The 19,430-nt window shown below is 40.0% G+C and overlaps 1 protein-coding gene and 1 long non-coding RNA gene across 4 annotated transcripts in view; both read right to left on the bottom strand.

The window, feature by feature from the left end:
- The window catches only part of LOC309656462, a 1,106,578-nt gene that overhangs the window by 987,777 nt on the left and 99,371 nt on the right, over nt 1-19,430 (bottom strand). The window lies entirely within an intron of this gene.
- The window catches only part of LOC309656435 (uncharacterized protein), a 199,890-nt gene that overhangs the window by 164,188 nt on the left and 16,272 nt on the right, over nt 1-19,430 (bottom strand). The window lies entirely within an intron of this gene.

Raw genomic sequence — 19,430 nt, 5'->3', positions numbered from 1 at the left:
CCTTTTCACTGGGGGGTGTGCGTGTGTGTGTGGACACGCACACACATGCAAACAAACATGCATGCTACGTGTTGGGAGTGGGCGGGGGGAATGGCTAACCCCTGTCAGAAGAAAACGCTCTTTCTCTTTAGATTTCCAGTCTCTTCTTGCCCACCCCCAGATCCCTCGTCCTTTCCTCCCTCTCCTCCTCCCCTTCGCATCCCACTTCTTGCTCTAGTGAAGGGATCCTTCAGCTCCATGAACCCCCTGCTAAAGGGGCATCAATCCGCGCAAGTAAAGGAGAGACAAGGGGAAGGAGGCCTCCCAGGGGTCTGCCCTCAGGAAAGGCATCTGCGCAATAAAAGGCCTTTTCACAACTCCCAGAGTAACGATCCTGTGGGCAGCCCCTGCATGCTATTATGTTCAAAGAATATCTGTAGCACTCCTATTATTTTTTTATTGAAGTATAGCTGATTTACCATGTTGTGTTAGTTTCAGGTATACAGCAAAGTGATTCAGTTATATATATATATATTCTTTTTCAGATTCTTTTCCATTATAGTTTATTGTAAGATAGTGAATATAGTTCTCTGTGCTATGCAGTAGGTCCTTGTTGTCTATCTATTTTATACCTAGTAGTGTGTATCTGTTAATCGCAAACTCCTAATTTATCCTTCCCCAACTCTTTCCCCTTTGGTAACCGTAAGTATATTTTCTATACCTGTGAGTCTATTTCTGTTTTGTAAATAAGTTCATTTGTATCATTTTTTTAGATTCTGCATATAAGTAATATTATATGATATTTGTCTTTCTCTGTCTGGCTTATTTCACTTAGTATGATAATCTCTAGGTCCATCCAGTTTGCTGCAAATGGCATTATTTCATTCTTTTTTTACAGCTGAGTACTATTCCATTGTATATATGTGCCACATCTTCTTTATCCATTCATCTGTTGACAGACATCTAGGTTGCTTCCATGTCTTGGCTATTGTAAATAGTGCTGCTATAAACATTGGGGTGCATGTACCTTTTTGAATTAGAGTTTTCTCCAGATATACGCCAGGAGTAGGATTGCTGGATCATATGGTAACTCTATTAGTTTTTTTTTTTTAATTTATTTCTTTTTGGCTGTGTTGGGTCTTTGTTGCTGCACGCGGGCTTTCTCTAGTTGCGGCAAGCAGGGGATACTCTTCGTTGCAGTGCGCGGGCTTCTCACTGCGGTGGCTTCTCTTGTTGTGGAGCACAGGCTCTAGGTGCGTGGGCTTTTGTAGTTGTGACACGTGGTCTCAGGAGTTGTGGCTCACGGGCTCTAGAGCACAGGCTCAGTAGTTGTGGCACACGGGATTAGTTGCTCCGCGGCATGTGGGATCATGCTGGACCAGGGCTCGAACCTGTGACCCCTGCATTGGCAGGCAGATTCTTAACCACTGCGCCACCAGGGAAGCCCTATTTTTAGTTTTTTAAAGAACTTCCATACTGTTCTCCATAGTGGTTGTACCAGTTTACATTCCCACCAACAGTGTAGGAGGGTTCCCTTTTCTCCACACCCTCTCCAGTATTTATTATTTGTAGACTATTTGATGATGGCCATTCCGATTGGTGTGAGGTGATACCTCATTGTACTTCTGATTTGCATCTCTCTAATAACTAACAATGCTGAGCATCTTTTCATGTGTAGCACTCCTATTGTTACTAGTGCTGTTACTGTTACCGGCCACTGTCATTATAATTTACTTCCATATTCTGTTCTAGTCCCTGCGTTTTTTATCTCCTTTAATTCTCACAAATCCGGATTAGTAGCTCCTGTTACCGTTCCTGTTATTTCTAGGACGATATTGACATTTGGAGAACTGAACTAACTTGTGTAAGGTCGCACAGCTGGTGAGGGGCAGAGCTGGGATATGATGAATCTGAGTGAGTCTGAAAGCTGAGGCTTCCCAATACCCTGGAGGAAAAGAAGCTCGTTAGGGCTGGACGGTGCAGTTAAGATGTGTGTAATTGTTTTGTCGTGGTTAGCTTTGAGGAAAGCCAATCTCCCTCACTTAAAACTCTTCTTTGTCACCTACTGTGCTCGATGACTCCATACTCTTTCATCTCGCTTACAAAGGCCTTTGTGATTGGCCCCCTACTTGCTTCCCCAGGCTTGGCTCTCAACACTCCCTGTCTCCTGTGATCTCGCTAACTTTGGGCAAAATCTTCCTTGAAACCCACTCACTGGAGAGACTCACTGAACTGTTGACTTTGCAGTTCTGTGTGTGTTCAGTGTAATCTTCAACCCTCCCATCAAACAGACTGTAAACTCCTGGAAAACAAAGAACATGCCTTCAATCAATAAACTCATCAGTTGCTACTCTGATTGCCACTGATGGTCCAGTGGGATGAGGAACATTGGATGAGGTACTCAGACCTCTCTGGGTCACAATCTAATACTGTCAGTGATGGGGGAAGTGACAGTTGCTAAGGCAGCACCTAAAAGGGGCCCCTAACCCAGACCTGGAAGACCTGAGAGGGCCGCCCTGAAGAACGAATGAGTAAATGGAGACTTTTAGGATGAATTAGGGTTGGTCAGGTAAAGGACAACAGGGGATGGGGGACAGGGGGCAGTGCTCCAGGCTGAGGAACAGCACACAGCAGAAGTGGAGGCCAGGGAATTCCCTGGCGGTCCAGTGGTTAAGACTCTGCACTTCCACTGTAGGGGGCACAGGTTTGATCCCTGGTCTGGGAACTAAGATCCCACATGCTGCGGGATCCAAAAAAAAAAAAAAAAGAAGAAGGAGAAGTGGAGGCCAGAAAGAGCTTGGCTGGCTGCAGAAACTGGAGCCATGGGGCTGGAATTACCAGGGGAGAACTATGGAGTGTAGATCAATGATGCTGGAAAGGTAAGTAGGGGCCGAGCATGAATGTTCTCAAGCTGGAGTTTGCACTTCATCCAGGAAGCAATGGGCCACTTTTAATATTAAAATGTCTTAAGCAGAGGATATGGGCATGACCAGATGGGCATTTTTGAACAATCACCATGTTCTCTATTTCTTTTGCATATTCCTTCAAGCTATAGAATTCTCTGCATAGGGACTTAAAGACATAGGTGCTTAATGTAACTAGATTTCTGAAGGAAGATTAAATTTGTAATTTTCCCCCCTCCGCTCTAGGTAGAAAGAGGCCAGAAAGTTGCATCCATCCCTATGGAAGAAATCCTCTCCAAGAGTCAGTGAAAGCTGCCAGAAGTCATAGCATCTGCCCTTGTGCCTTTCACCGTATTGTCTGGGAAGTGAAAACATTCAGCTCTTTCATGTGTGGGTCCAGTAAGGAGAGCTGCAGGCAGGGGCCACGGTACGCCCTGAAGACACTGGCTTCGGCAGGGTAGAACAACGCCCTTATTGTAGGCGGCATTTAATCAACCTTTTGAGTAGGAGTGTGGGAGAAGCAGGGAGAGCTCTGGGTCCCTAAGGAAGGTGATATGTTAACAACAGCCACAGTGCATAGAGTGTGTTATGTGCCAGGCACTGTCCTAACAACCCTACATATATATTAGCTCAGTTAATCCTAACAATGACCTTATGACAGAGGGACATTTTTAACCCCATTCTCCAGGTAAATAAACTGATGCACAGAGAGGTTAAATAACTTGCCCAGGTCACCCAGCTGATAAGAGACAATGCTAGAATTCATGCCCTATCCCTCCAGAGCCAACTATGCCCCTTATACCCCCAGTCCGATTGTAGCTTGGGCTGTAGCTCCACGGGAACTGGAGGTATTGCTACCCCTTCACCCCACCTCAGGTCCAGCTCTCCCAGCCCAGCCACACTCTGACATTGGTCCCCTCCACTCCAGTGGCTGTAGAAGATCTCTAATTCCCTGGTCTCTTTGTGATTCCAAAAGTGGGGCTGTGGTCCAAGCTCTGTGGACAACCCCCATCCTGAGCTGGAGGAAAAGGATGCCCCAGTTTAGTACTAAATCGTTCACATGGCTTGTACACCCCTCATTCCAAGTGCTCTGTTGAAATGTCACCTCCTCCTAGAAGCCTCCCCGGACTGCTTATCAGAAAAGCACATACAGGTTAGTCTTTATACCCTGCTTTATTTTATTTCACAGCATCTATCACTAGTTGAACTTACATGGTCTATTTCTTTGTTTAATGAGATACATCATTATTAGCCATCTCTATTGCTGGAATATCACATATAAATATATAATTTTTTTTTAAATATATAATTTTTTTAATTGTATTGAAGTTTAGTTGACTTACAGTGTTAATTTCTGCTGTACAGCAAAGTGACTCAGTTATACATATATATATTCTTTTTCATATTATTTTCTGTTATGGTTTATCACAGAATATTAAATACAGTCCCCTGTGCTATACATTAGGACCTTGCTATTTATCCATCCTATATATTATAGTTTGCATCTGCTAATCCCAAACTCCCAATCCTTCCCTCCCCCTCCCACCTCCCCCCTTGGCAACCACAAGTCTGTTCTCTCTGTCTGTGAGTCTGTTTCTGTTTTGTAAATAAGTTCATTTGTATCATATTTTAGATTCCCCATATAAATCATATCAAATATTTGTCTTTCTCAGTCTGACTTACTTCACTTAGTATGATCATCTCTAGGTCCATCCATGGTGCTGCAAATGGCATTATTTCATTCTTTTTTATGGTTGAGTAATATTCCATTGTACATATATGCCACATCTTCTTTATCCATTATAGATATATAATTTATACATTATATAAGATAATATATTTACTATTGTATATAAATAATAATGTATTTATGTAAATATATATGTGTGCATAGCAGGGACTTGGTCTTTTCACAACTGGAGTGCTAGCTCCTAGACAACTGTCTGGCAACAAAAGGGAGCCCCTCAAGAAATTTTTTTTTTTTAATTCAGTCATCGAAAGGCAAATAAAATTATTATTGACTGATTTCCCAGCCTCACCTCTGCTAGGACTGCTTTTCTCCATGGAAGTATGTGCCTCTCCCTTCTTACCTCTTTTTTTCCTCCTTCCACTTCTACAAGGTCTAAAACCACAAGTCTTTTGGAGTTCCTGGTATGTGATGTTCCTCCTCACCCTCTGTTTCCAGGAGCCTGTGCTGGGTTCCCCAGATCTCCTTCTTTCTATGTCAGGAGAGGCCGCTGTCTATTCCGGCAGGGACCTTCTCTGAGACAGTCTGCACATCTCGGGGAAACCGACTCCCAGCACGTGTCAGGTTTTCTTCCCCCGCTCCCTCGCAGAAGAGAGCTCTGTCATCCCAGTACCACCATGTGGGGTGGGGAACACTGTCCTTTGGAGTTCTGTCCAACTCATTGCTGGGAGTTTGTCTAACGCGTAGTGTAGAGATTTGTAGAGGACGCAAATGAGTGCAAACCCCCAAGGGAAAGGAAATCTTCTGACATCAGTGAGAATTAAAACAGCCCTGCTGTAGGATCTGCCCGGAGCAGGCTCCACGTCCTGTGGTGAAAGGAAGGCAGCTTCCCTGAACAGGAGAGGACCTCCACCCTGCTTCACCTTGCTGCTGCCTTCCAACCCAGCTCTTTGTCAACCATCTACTCCATTCCTTCACCCCAAACAAAATCACAGGAGGCAAAACAGGGTAAGAAAGTTTGGCCAGCTAGACTCTGGCAGCAAAGGAAATCCAGTGCAAAGTCCTCAAATAAAAGAGGATGCATTTCAAATTGTCTTTGTTTTTCTCGTTCTGGACTCCCCTCCAACAAACTTTGCTCACTTAAAATGGAAAAACAGCCAGGCATTATCTTCGTGTAAATATTGGAACAAAAGGGATGTTCCCTGGAAGAAAGGAATCCCAGTGGAAGAATCTAACTTGGAAATGGTTCTTCAAGAGTAGTCAACATGTGAGCTTCAGAAATCATAGTAAATATTTAGTACAGAGTCTGTATAGTTATCTATAACACACGCTTTTACAGGTTTAGGTGAATCACTGAACATTGTATGTCAAGAAAAGTTTATTGAAATTCAATTTTTATTTCTACCTGAAAATGTTTTAGGGCAGAATGAACTAAATTATTCGCTCAGATCATCACTTCAAATTTGTATTGTGTACTTGAAGAACATATTTTACTCAGTTATCTATATTTCTTTTTAAATGTTTTTATTGAAGTATAGTTGATTTACAATGTTTCAGGTGTACAGCGAAGTGATTCAGTTATACATTTTTTTTCTTTTTCAGATTCTTTTCCATTATAGGTAATTATAAGAATCAGTTATATATACTGCAAAATGTTCTAAAGTTAATTAAGATATTTGGATGCGTTGCCTTACAAATTTATTTTTCTTCATCCACAAAATTCCCTTTTTCTCCATAATAAACTTTTCATCACCAGCAACAATATTTACTGAGCCCCTCTCTGCACACAGCAGCACACCGGACACTTTCATCTTGAAAGATAACTGTACAGGTCAATGTGCCATGAAACCTTCAACTTGTCATAAAAATCCCCTTATGCATTGGGTTCTCTTGGTTTGTGTCTCAAAATATTTTCTCTTGATTCTTTTTATCACACACCTTTGAAACACTGGATTTTCCCCAAAGCTTTAGCATGCCTTTAGTCTGGAATCCTTTTTCCATTTCCACAGCTTTTTTAAACAATGAAATAGGGACCACATTAAGAAATACTTAAACTGTCAACACCCTTTAAAACTTTATATCTTCAAAATGGAGTCAGTATTAAATAATCATCAAAACCAAAATATAGAAGTCTCTTCATAATACATCTTTGCAATATCAACATTCCATGAAAATATTTTCAAGATCTCCTACAACTGGGACTTATTTAGATACAGCAATAACTTTCACCTATTCTTCTAAACTCAGAGAAGTCTAGGCGTAGTTTCCATGTCTAGACAAAACAGAATAATCATCTTGTTCAATCCCAGATTTTTTTTTTTTTTCACCCGGCACATCATTTGCCAGCAAGATGCGGGAAAGAAAAGATTGCAAACTCAGACACACTATTCTGAAGGTTTCAATCCATCTTTCATTTTACAACGAATGGGTGCAAAGATTGGGCATCTGATTCCCCTGGACGCTCATTTCTAGCCAGCTGCTGATGGAGGTAAGTGTGCTGATGAGTTTTGTAAACCCAGAGTTGAGAAGAATGTGTATAAATATGAATAACTGCATGACCACATTTTAGATAGGACCTCTTTAAAACTCTGATCAGGAAGTTTACAAAACTACAATGATTATCGACCGACCCTTTTGAAAATAAAATAGTTTCAAGCAGTGGGGAGGGGGGGTATTTTCAATGATGAAAAAGAAAAACTAAGGAAGATGAAATAGACAAAATAAGAGATTTTTGCTTGCCCTTTTTAAAACAAATTTTATTTTATCCTTTTGTACCACTTGAGTTTCTTTTTTATCATGCGCGTGCATGTTCCCAGGTAAAAAGGAACCAGAACTTTTTTCATCGACCATTTATCTTAACTGTTTTGTTCAAGGGTTAGCAAAACAGAACACTGGTGTCAAAATGGTCAAGGAGAGGGTGCTGCTGGTGCAACCAAGGCCAGCGCTGCCTTGATCGCGAGGTCTAAGCATTTTGTTGGAAACCTCCCCTGGGACACCTTGTTTGTTCCCTCCTGATGTCCCAGGCACCCCACTCCTCACGTGCCTCAGTTTCTGGTCCAGATCTCCTTCTTGCTCTCAGCTGTCAGCAAATCCCTGTTAAGGTGTTCAGTTTTTAAAACATGTAAACGTATGTTTCAAGCAACGGTGAACTCCAGAGCCCTCTTTAAGGGGCTATACCGAGGGATGTCCCCGTTGAGGCAGCATTTCAGACCCCTTCTTGGTCTCCTAGTGTGTGAATCAGAGGCAAGGCAAAGAGAGCGAGTGAACTTCTATGTGTGTGTCCAAACGTTATAGGGATGGTAGAGCTTCTCAGTGATGATGGACTCTTCATTTAATCAGGCTAGGAATCCAGGCTACCAAAAATAAAGAAAGAATGGAGCTAAGATCCCATCCTAGAGAATGCTCGTGTGGAAGGTGGGCGCAGAAATAAATCACTGCAGTTTCCTGTGATAAATGGCTAAAATAGAGGCGTGTACAAAACGCCATGGAATCCCCTAAGAGACGATGCCCTTGAAGAATTTTAAACAGGAAAGCTATGTAGTCATAAATACCTCTCTGGCAGCACCATGGAAGGCTGGAAACCAGGAGACCAGAGGGAATGCTCTGACACAGCCCAGACCCGAGCAGCTGAGGACAGGAGGTAACACAGGGGCAGGGGGAGCAAGCAGACGGGGGCCCAGTCCTCCCCCACAGCACGTTATCTCAACAACAGATCAGATAATGTTCATCCCATGTGGAGAAAGAGAGAACGTGTGCCACCCTCTGGTGGCTGACCCGCCAAACAGAAGAATTCCTATTGTTATATATGTATATACAGCAAGTCCCCTACATACAAACGAGTTCTGTTCCAAGATTGCATTCACAAGTCCAACAAAGTTAGCCTAGGTACCCAACTAACACAATCGGCTATATACCACTGCTTTTATGCTTGCTTCAGGACCATCCTGGGCTTGAAATAAAGAAACTGTACTACTGTACTCTATACAGTACTGTAAAGTACACAAAAGCACAACCACTTGTAGAGGATGCACGCGCGTGACAATGTACGCCAGACACATGAATTAACTTCCGTGATTGGACGTGCAAACGCATGTTCCCATCTTTGGAAGTTTGCAACTTGAAGGTTCATATGTAGGGGACTTACTGTATTTGTGTATTGTTTACCACCATTCTAAAAGATGACTTTGCTGAAGATGCTGTTAATCTTCAAGTGTGTAATTGGAAATGCATGAAAAAAACATTGTTTTAACACAACCTTCGATCTGAAGTCTGTGTTCTAGTCTGTGGCCTTAAACGTTACAGCGTTCATTTAAAAACCACCATTGTCTGGGGACTTCCCTGGTGGTCCAGTGGTTAAGACTCTGTGCCTCCACTGCAGGGGGCGCGGGTTCGACCCCTGGTCGGGGGAATAAGACCCTGCATGCTGCAGGGCGAGGCCAAAAAAATAAATAAAATAAAAAATAAAAGACACCACAAAACTGAGTGGCTTAAAACAGCCATTTATTAAAAAATAAAATAAATAAAACCACCACTGTCTGGTTGTAACACGTGGTTTTCCCTGCTGCCCTTCACGTTTACTAAGGCACCAGGATGTACTGAAAGGGACTCAGAATCAGGATTTCTTGATTCTACTTCTTGCTCTGCCTCTAACAAGGTATGAGATGTTGAACTGATCAGTTATCCCCTCTATGCCTGGTTTTCCCATCATGAAATGATTCTAGGGGTCCCTCCCAGTTCTAACATGCTGTGTGTCATCTGGTGCATCTCCTCCTTTGCCTGGTGGAAATGGACCCATTCAGTAAGTGTGCCCTTGGTCTCCTAATTTCCCTATACCTCTCAGTCGTGTATAAGATAAATCGCTTACTTGCTAGCAAACCCTTTGTGTTATGGTGCATAATTGTCCAAGAAACTCTTCAGTAGTCTAGCTATTTACAGCTTTACAAAGCCCAACATTTAGTCATAAAGAAAGTTAGTTAATACCTCCATCCTGCAAAACACGTTCTCTGTGTGTCCACACATACTTTTATCAGTCTCACAGTATAAAAAACAATTTATTTTAATACATCAGGCATCTAATTATTTACTGATCAGTATTTCACTGAACTGAATTTAAACAAGAATAATAAAAATGATCAAAAATGATTAGTTTTTAAGGCAGATAGGGTGGGGGATTGGGAGAAATAGGTGAAAGGGATTAAGAGATACAAACTTCCAGTTATAAAATAAATGTCATGGAGCTGTAATTAATATACAGCATAAGGAATATAGTCAATAACACTGTAATAATTTTGTATGGTGACAGATGGTTACTGGGCTTGTCGTGGTGATCATTTGGTAATGTATTTGATTGTCAGACTGCTATGTTGTACACCTGAAACTAACATACTATTGTATGTACACTATACTTCAATTCTAAAAAAGAAAAAGAAAAGATTATTTTTTTAAAGACCGTGACAAACAATGACTCAAATAATGTCCCTACCCCAAAAAATGTATTTACATTTAGGAAAATTTGCCATAATATGGTAAAAGCAAGAAGGATGCTAGCATTAACACAGCTCCCCTATCCACCACACCGGGCCTTATAAAGGGAATTTTGTAGTACATGTTGTTATTATTCCAAAACTCCAACCCAAGGCTTAGAAATGTAATGGAGAGCTTTTCCCCTTTTCTATTTGTGTTTGCAGTGATAATTTGAAGTCCCTTAGATGCTTAGAAGAAGCATGAAAATGCCAGATCCCAGTCTAGGCTTATGATCTTTGTATCAAATTAAACTAGAAGGCTCCTCTTTTCTCCTTTATGTTTTATCCAGTTTCTCAGGTTTACTTCCTCAACTGAGAATTTAAAGAGAAAAAGGGATAAATAAGAAATTAAATTTCAACAATATTATAGACCTGGGTTTTTTTCTTCCCTGTAACATATTATTCACCAAGACTGTGAATTTTCACTTACTTTTCTCTGGGTTTTCGGGGGAGCAATTAGTTTTCACACTGTTTTGCCTTCCCCTAATTCAGCCGAATGGCCTGGAAACATGGAAGGTTATCAGGTTTACTTTTTAGTAATTAAACAGAACAATAAAAGTGAATTTTTAAGTTTCCTGGACTCCAACCCTGAAAGCCCTGTATGCATAAAAAATAAAATTAGATTACCAAGTGGAGAAGAAGCTTGGGTTTGCAGGATTTGAAGTATATGAGGAGTTGTTTGGGGCATAGAAGTTATTATTTGGATGCAGTAAATGTTTCAATCTAAGGACACCCCTCCCATATTGTCATCAAATTTAGGTGTAGAAAGAAGGGAAGAACCAGTTACAACATGTACGTGAATAACTGGGAATTGCTCCCTCATTGTCTGAAATGTGACCTGAGTCCTTGCAGAGAAGCCAATCTCCTTGGCTGGAAAGAGATCCTGAAAGGATGGACTGGAGCACTTTGCAAACTGTGAAACCAAAAACTTGAACATAAATCCCCTCAAAATATGGCATCAGTTTTCAGAAAATATGGAGACAGAAAGAGCAAATTAAACAACCTGGGACGCAATCAGCAGAATCCAGGTTGTGGGAAACTCTGTAGGACAAGCGGTCCAGTTTTTTGTCTTTAATAAATAAATATCAAAGGTGGGGGAAAGACACGGGGGAAGGAGTCCATAGATTCAAAGACTTTTAAGAGACACACCAACAATTGCATTTTATGCATTTTACTTTGAATCCTGAGTCAAATGAACCACAAAATGTTATGGGACAACTGTGAATATTTAAACCTTGACTGGTTATTTTATGTGATTAAGGAATGATTAGTGACTTTTTTTTAAGTGTGATCATGGTATTGAGGTTGTGTTTAAAAGAAAGAATCCTTATCTTTCACAGTAATATCCTGAGATGATAAGAGTTGCTTCAAATAATCTGGGGGAGAAGGATGGGTATATATGAGGCAAGATGGGCAATGTATTAATAATTGTTAAAACTGAATGATAGGAACATAAAAGTTTATTCTTCTACTCTCTGTATTTTTATATATGCTTGAAATTTTCAATAAGAAAAAAATTTTTTTAAAAGGAGATTGACAAGGAGTGTTAGGGAGGATGGAGAGCAACCAGAGTTTCCACACAGACACAGAGAACAGACTTGTGGTCGCGAAGAGGGAGGGGGGTGGGGGAGGGATGGATGGGGAGTTTGGGGTCAGCAGATGCAGACTATTATATATAGAATGGATAAACAACAAGGTCCTCCTGTAGAGCACCCGGAACTATATTCAATATCCTGTGATAAACCATAATGGAAAAGAATATGAAAAAGAACATATATATATATATACACATATATAACTGAATCATTTTGCTGTACAGCAGTAATTAGCATAACACTGTAAGTCAACTATACTTCAATAAAATAAATTTTTAAAAAGGAGCAACCAGAGTTTCCAAACAATAGAAATAGGAATTGTTGCCATTAATTTGAAGAGCTATTTGTCAGTTGCAAGGACAGTGGAATGAATCTGTGCACACGGTACCACCCATCGGTCCACTCCTAGGTATTTAGAAAACAAACTCAAGAGGCTGCATTACTCTCTAAATGGCTTTTTAACTTCCAGTGTATTGCCTTCTAATATTTTAAAATCATCGACTCCTGTAAGAAATAACACAAACTACATTGAATGAGGGAACATGAAACTAATCTGGCTGCAATGACTGTAGATGCTTTTTTAAGTTTTGTGGTTGTTACGAAATATTTAAGGTGCATAAAATATAAAGGTTTATAGGACTCTCTCACACGTAAACAAGAATGCATGTTGTCTGCAATAGTTTAGAAATTGGAAGGGATATAAATATGCACCTGCAGAAGAATGGTTAAGCAAAGTGTGGAGAATTCACTCACTGTGTCAAAATGAATAAACTAGGTGTTAACGCGGATTGTTTTCCAAAGCATAATGTTGAATGAGAAAAAGCAACTTGCAAAAAGACAAGAGGATAGATGACAAAGACACAAACGGAAAAACTGAAGTCTAAATACCGCTGGGGAAGAGCGCAGCGAATGCCAGGTGGGAATAATACATAGAGTGTCTGAGTGTGCCCATGATCTTTTCTCTCTTTAGCTGAGTGGTAGGTGCGTGTATGTATGTTATATTATTATCTCTCCTATTTCGTGTCCCTGAAAATTTAATAATAAGACAAAAGAATAAATTAAATAAGATGATTCAATTATTCCAGCCCCAGTGATGGGCCTTGCGGGTGGATGCTGCAGGCAGCTTGTTACATATTCGTTCACTCATCCCAGAGAGTTTGCCTCGTTTCTTACAGTGTCAGTGATATTTTAAAAATCAAAAGGCACGGGACTTCCCTGGTGGTGTAGTGGTTAAGAATCCGCCTGCCAATGCAGGGGACACGGGTTCGAGCCCTGGTCCGGGAAGATCCCACATGCCGCGGAGCAACTAAGCCCGAAGCCCGTGAGCCACAACTACTGAGCCTGCGCTCTAGCGCCCACGAGCCACAACTACTGAGCCCATGCACCACAACTACTGAAGCCCGTGTGCCTAGAGCCCTTGCTCTGCAACAAGCAAAGCCACCACAATGAGAAGCCTGCGCACCACAGCGAAGAGTAGCCCCCGCTCACCGCAACTAGAGAAAGCCCACGCGCAGCAACGAAGACCCAATGCAGCCAAAAATAAATAAATAAATAAATAAATTTATAAAAAATAAAATTTTTTAAAAATCAAAAGGCAGCTTTCTGGAAGTAAGCATTTAATTTGTCAAGAAACACGAATTCTCTGGACCTTGTTGTTTTATGTGTGAAAAGAACAGTAAAGGATTTGTGAGGGGATTCGTCTCCCCACCTAAAAGTTAAGACCTGGAGAGAAAATATTGGCAGAGCCCCTTCAGATTCTCAGATAAAAGGTATCAAAGATAAGTACCCAAGGATGGGCAGATGCAAACTAGTATATAGAGAATGGATAAACAGCAAGGTCCTCCTGTAGAGTACAGGGAACTATATTCAATGTCCTGTGATAAACCATAATGGAAAAGAATATGAAAAAGAATGTATATGTGTGTATATATATAATCTGAATCACTTTGCTGTACCATAGAAATTAACACATTGTAAATCAACTAGACGTCAATAAAAAAAATTTTTTTAAGATAAATACCCGAGGAATGAATGTTTTCACGCTATTTCTATTTACTTGAGGTGCAGAATTTTAAAGGGTTTGGGAAAAAATGAGACTTAGAATCTTGGTATCTGCCTAGAACTAGGTTAAGAAATCTGGGTTTCCCTCCCAACTCCTGTTCCACTTATACTGCGAGTTTTTCATTAGTATCCCAGAAAGTAAATCTGACCAAAAAGACAGTGTAGCAGCGCCATCTACTGAGCCCTAGATAATTTAACACAGAAACTTGGGAAATGTCTTAATGCACAGAAAAAGTAAGCTGAAGTCCAGCGTAAACACAATGCCTCAGAAGAACCTGAACAATTATCTCATTTTATTTTATTTATTCTTTAATTAAAATACGAAGGTGGACCATGTAACAGAGCAATACTGTAAAGGTTGTACATCAAATGGTGAGGTTTTGTCTTGTTTCGGGTGTTTTTAACTACCACACTACTATAATACCACTCATAACAAGACAGCCGCAAATGTATTTTACTTCACACTTGTGCGGCATAAAGTGGGATTAGGGCGTCAGGCAGGCAGAGAACTTTCCAGGGAGGGGAGGAGCCCAGGTCAGCAGCCTTTGCCAGGGGCCGTGGTGTGAACTCTCCCACCTGAGCCCATCCCAACAAGGCCCCGCGGAGCTGACAGACTCCGGGAAGCGGCCGCAGTAGCTCAGGCTCCAGGACACGGCTCAGACCTGGCTTTACCACCTCACCGCCTCCCACATTCATTTTTCCGTCTCTGAAAAGGATGCTAAGTCATCAGTAACGTGTTTTTATGGCGGCTTGAGAACAGCAGCATCACTTCTGAAAGCCCTCAGGGAGGAAGGGCAGGGATGGGGGTTCCCTGCCGCCCCCGCCCTCCCATGCCTGAGCCGAGTTGGGGAACATCCTACTCTCCGCCCGGGGGGCCAACACAGGACGCTGATGCTGTGGTCTTGTCACTAGTAAGTGTGAGGGAAGGAGTCGTGTTTGAAGTCGGGAAAGAGAATAGGAGTCATTTGGTGAGGAAAATTTAAGTTCTTCCCTGCAAGGCTGTCTTAATCCTTTTATTTACTGAGCTGGTCCCTAGGGATGTCAAAATGCTAAAGCACAGTCCCAGCTGCCCCCCAAGGACCAAAGGGGAATCTGGCCTGGCCACATGTCTCATTGCAAAACTGTGTCTTTCGTGGTTCGGAAAAGCACTGTAAAGAGAGGGGAAACCACAGCAATGACTGCTCAGAGAATTGAGTTGGCACTCAGCTTTATGTCGGAGGCTACATCTGGACAGGGAGGAAGAGGCAAGAAGAAGGCATGGACCTCGGGTTCTCATAACTTCCAAAGGAAGGTGTGAGCCGTGTGTCTTAGAGACTGAGGGCGGAATCCTTGGAAATGTGGTCTGAAAGCCTTCCAGGTGATCTGAATGTGGAGCCATAGGTGAGACCTAATCTATTTATTCATTCTGCTTTTAATTATTTGGTTGTTTCTACCTTTTGGTTATTATAAATAATGCTGCTATGAATATTGGTATACAAGTATCTACTTGAGTCCATGCTTTCAATTCTTTTGGGTATGTACCCAGAAGTGGAATTGCTGCATCATATGGTAATTTTTATTTAATGTTTTTGAGGAACTGCCATACTGTTCTCCACAACCACGGTACCATTTTACTTTCTCATGAGCAATGCATGGCGTTCCAGTTTCTCCACATCTTCACCAACACTTGTTATCCTCCATTTTATTTTTTTATAATAGCCATCCTAGTGGGTGTGAAATGGTATCTCACTGTGGTTTTCATTTGTGTTTCTCTAATGACTAGTGATTTTGAGAATGTTTTTATGTGCTTATTGGCTATTTATACATCTTCTTTGAGAAATATAAGACTTTTGCCCATTTTTTAACTGGGTTGTTTTGTTGTTGTTAAGTTGTAGGAGTCCTTTATATATTTTGCATATTAATCTCTTATCAGATATGTGATTTGCAAATATTTTCTCCCTCTCCGTGGGTCGTCTTTTCACTCTTTTGATGGTGTCCTTTGACGCACAAAAGGCCATTTTTTGACACATTAACAAAATGTATGTGCACTACAACCAATTCCAAATACATTTCTACTCCATAGGTTTCTTAATTTAATATGTTTTTATCTCAATGTAATATTCTATCAAAATTCGTATTTGTATTATCACCACACAAATAAGATCTTTAGTGTTAAATGTTTGAAATGAATCTATAGTAGCATTCACCATCACGTCATACATCTTCCCTTTGATGGAATGAATTTTAAAAGTTTCACTTTGACTCGATGAATTAGAGATGAAAGTTCAGCCACTTTTGTAATCTCCTCTTCGAGGCATAAATAGCACTGCTATAAACCTGTTATTTAACTGTTTGAAAAGTTCTTGTTCTGCTCATGCAGCAAACACACTGACAGCTATCACTTTGCATTTTGTGTCTGCACAAGAAAATGTGAAATTTAATGAGCAAAATTAATCTGCAATGGCCATTTCATCTTAATGAAAAGCCATGCTTTACGAAATGACATGTAAAGTCCCCCTTTATGGCTCAAATAACTACTGCCTCAATGTATGTGCAGACATTCTGTAGGTCCATTTGTGTCTTCTGGTTCTCATGTGGGCAGTGATATCACTTTGCCCCAGGATGGATAGTGGATGTCAACAAATATTTTGGAAAATAATACATATATCAACACCTTCCTTGAGAAACTGAAGCGGTACTTAATTTCTTATTAAATATGCACTACCATTCATTTGAGCTCACTACTACCTAGAAAATTTATTGTGAAATAAAAAACACATTACCAAATAATGGCATAAATAATGAACAATCGTAGATTTATATCATACAATACATAGTAAAACCACAATAGTAAGAGTATTTAGACTATTATTGATTCACTCTATCTTCTCAGCCTTATTCTCTGCACCTAATTCAAATACATCTAACCTATAGTTTGTCAACTTTCCCGCTGACCATACCAGCTGGCAGCTTACTGGCCCCATGCTTCTTTCAGGCCAATGCCTAAGGCTCCTGGAACAATTGGCTGGTATTACACCAAATGGCCAGCAGGGGAAGCAGTGTCAAGAGCTTTCACTACAAGTTAAAACTGGCAACAGCCATCCCTGGGACTTTTGTGTCCCAGAAAGCATATTATCTCTGGTTGCCTTAAAGATTCAACACTATGTTTCAGAATGAACTCTCTTTACTGCATATGTGTCCCACACTACTAGACAAGATCCTGGCGAAAGCTGGAAGAATCAAGTAGAAGTCCACCAAACTTTCCCTGCCTTATTTGAATACAGCAATTAGTGACAAAATTTTGTTAAAAAAATGAAAAAGTATAGGACAAATGCTAAACTAAAAGCATTCTGAGAAAATATGCATAAACCAAAACTGTTCACAGAAAACCAGGACAAGGTCACCTAGTCACAGGGGATGACCTAGTCACAGGGGATGACCACGTTTCACTTTAGAAGATACTGGTGGTTTCCCAAAGCGATTGTTGGAATTTATATCCCCACCAACAGCATAGGAGACCAGAGAGATGCAATGGCTCCACTTCCTCACCAACATTTGACACCATTTGCCTTTTTAGTTTTGACCATTTGGGTATTTATCCAATGGTACCACATTGTGGTTTTGATTTTACTTTCCCTGCTTACTGATGAGATGAGCACGTTTATTTGGATATAATCTTTTCGGAGGTGCCTGTTCAAGCCCGTTTGTCTATTGGCTTGTGTGCGTATGTGTACTTTTCTTATTGATTTGTAGCAGTTCTTAATATATTTGATAAGTAAGCACTCATTAGTTATATGTGTTGTAAATAACTTGTACCTGCTTCAGGCTTCCTTTGTGGCCTCCAAATGGTTTCTCTGGGAGAATGAAAGTTCTTAATTTTCAACATTTGCCATATCCTGTTTAAGAAATTTTTCCTTATTCAAAGGTCATGAAGATATTATCCTATGTTGTTGTCTCAAAGCTTTTTCTTTAACCTGTCATATTTAGGTATACAATCCTGCTGGAATTGATTTGGGGATATGGTACAAGATAGGGATGATACTTTTTTTCATGTTGATATAGATTTGATCGAGCATTATTTTTTCAAAAGATTGTCCTTTTCCTATTGGGTTTCAGTGGAGATCCTTCAGAAATCAGGTAATAGTATGTTTAGGTCTGATTATAGAGTCTCTATTCTGTTCCACTAATCTGTTTGACTTTCCCTATGCCAATACCACCCCTCTATCTTGATATTATAACCTTATAATAAATTGATTTCTGGTGGTATTAGTATTCATTTACATACTTTTTTAAAGATTGACTTGTAGATTCTAGATTCTTTGCATTTCCACATAAGTTTTAGAATCAGCTTGTCAATTTTCACCAAAACCAAATTCTGTTCGGATTTTTATTGGGTTGCAGTGCATCTGTGGATCAATTTGGGAGGAACTGACAACATATTGAGTCTTCAAGTCATGAACATGGCATATTCCTCTATTTCTTTAGACCTTCTTTAATTTCTCTCAGTAATAATTTGTAGTTTTCAGTGCAGACATCTTGGGCATCTTTTAGATTTATTCCTATGTATTCTACATTTTTGTGTTAGTGTAAATTCTATTTTTAATATTGTTTTCTAATTGCTTATTGCTACCATGTAGAAATGCAACTGATGTTTATATTCTGAACTTACATCCAACAACCTTGTTAAATTCACATAAATCCAATGGGTTGCTCAGATACTCTTGTAGATCTTTTTGATACACATAACCATGTAATATGTGAATAATGGCAGCTTACTTCTTCCTTTATAATCTTTATACAGTTATTCCTTTTTTATACTCAATCTATTCCTTGTTGCATTGGCCATGACCTCCAGTACAATGCTGAATAGAAATGGGGTTAGTGGATAGGTCACCACAGGGGGAAGGCATTCACCATTTCACCCTTTAGTATGTTAGCTGTTGAGTTTTGTAGATATCCTTTACCAGATGAAGGAAGTCCCCTTCTGTTATTTTACTGAGGGATTTTCAACTCATAAATTTTATCAAATGGTTTTTCTGTACATATTATGATAACCATGTGGTTTTTCTTCTTAATTCTGCTGATTTGGTGAGTTATTTGGATTGATTTTTTAATTTTTTGCTCATTTTGCAATCCAGAAATAAACCTCACTTGGTCAGGATTTAGTATGCTTCTTTTTATAATTGGATTCAAGTCACTAGAGTTTTGTTTTGGATTTTTTTGCTTCTGTGTTCATGAAAGGGATCAGTCTGTAATTGTTTCTTCTTCTATAGTCCTTGTCATATTTTGTATCAAGTTTATACTGGCCTCATTTTTTTTAAAAAGATGGAAAGCATTCCCTCTTTTTCTATTCTCTGGTAGAATTTGTGTAAGATTAGTATTATCTCTTCCTTAAATGTTTAGAATAAGTCACTAGTAAAACCGTATGGCCTGGATTTTTCTTTGTTGGAAGGTTTTAAATGATAGATTCCATAGATTCCAATTACTTAACATGTATAATACTATTTAGTTTTTCTACTGCTTATTCCATCAGTTTGAGTAAGCTCTGTTTTTCAAGGTATTTGTCTGTGTCATCTTATTTGTTGAATTTATTGGTAGAAAGTTGTTCATAATGGTCTCTTAGCATCGTTTTATAATTTATAAGACTATAGTTAGATTTCCTTTTTATTTCTCATATTGGTTGTGCCTTCTTCTCTTTCTTTCT

This window comes from Balaenoptera physalus (genome assembly GCF_965194825.1).
Source record: "Balaenoptera physalus genome assembly, chromosome: 2".
NCBI classification, from domain to species: domain Eukaryota; kingdom Metazoa; phylum Chordata; class Mammalia; order Artiodactyla; family Balaenopteridae; genus Balaenoptera; species Balaenoptera physalus.
This window is presented reverse-complemented; position numbering and strand designations above follow the sequence as displayed.